This window comes from Mesitornis unicolor, unplaced genomic scaffold (assembly GCF_000695765.1).
Source record: "Mesitornis unicolor isolate BGI_N332 unplaced genomic scaffold, ASM69576v1 scaffold34357, whole genome shotgun sequence".
NCBI lineage: Eukaryota > Metazoa > Chordata > Aves > Mesitornithiformes > Mesitornithidae > Mesitornis > Mesitornis unicolor.
Genome location: NW_010196334.1, coordinates 1,966 through 2,580, shown reverse-complemented (window position 1 = coordinate 2,580; position 615 = coordinate 1,966). Strand labels below are relative to the sequence as shown.

General features: G+C 68.1%; 1 protein-coding gene across 1 annotated transcript in view; it reads right to left on the bottom strand.

Moving 5' to 3' along the window:
* TBXA2R (thromboxane A2 receptor) overlaps positions 1-615 on the bottom strand; it is a gene marked incomplete at both ends in the record, with an annotated part of 3,682 nt that overhangs the window by 1,186 nt on the left and 1,881 nt on the right. The window lies entirely within an intron of this gene.

Genomic DNA, 615 nt, shown 5'->3' with positions numbered 1-615 from the left:
TGCCCCCCCCCCCCATCCCGCTCCTTGTGGGGGCTTCAAGCCCCCGCCTGGCTCAGCTCCATGGCATCTGCCCCCTGACAGTGCCAGAAACGATCCTGCCTTGGCCTGTGGGGACAAGGAGGGGGGCGTTAGGACCGGTCCCTCATGGCCAAGCCCACCCATCACCCACAGCCTGCAAACGTGGGTCACCCATGGGCTGTGTCAGGGGACACTGCACTAGGACCACGGCACGTGCCGGGCTGGCACCGCTCCGGGCGCAGCAGCAGCAGTGGGTACAGAGGGCCCCAGCCCCGCAGCTGGCTGGGATTAACCGTCCCGGGCCATGAGCCACGTGGGGCTGCTGCCACGAGGCTGTCATCGGCCACGGCGGGTGTGCGGAGCAGCACGGCGCCGGCTCCCTCCTGCACTGGTGAGGGCCCCACTCCACCGCAGCACAGGGCAGCTGTGCTGCCCCCGCACCTCCCCATCCCTGAGCCTTCACCCGGCCCACACACCCCATGCATCCTGGGGAGAGGCCTTGTTCTCATGGTGTGGTGGGGAAACTGAGGCACAGGATGGGATGTCTGCACTGGAGGCCATGTGCTGCATTCCTTGGTGCCGGCACTGGACCCCAAG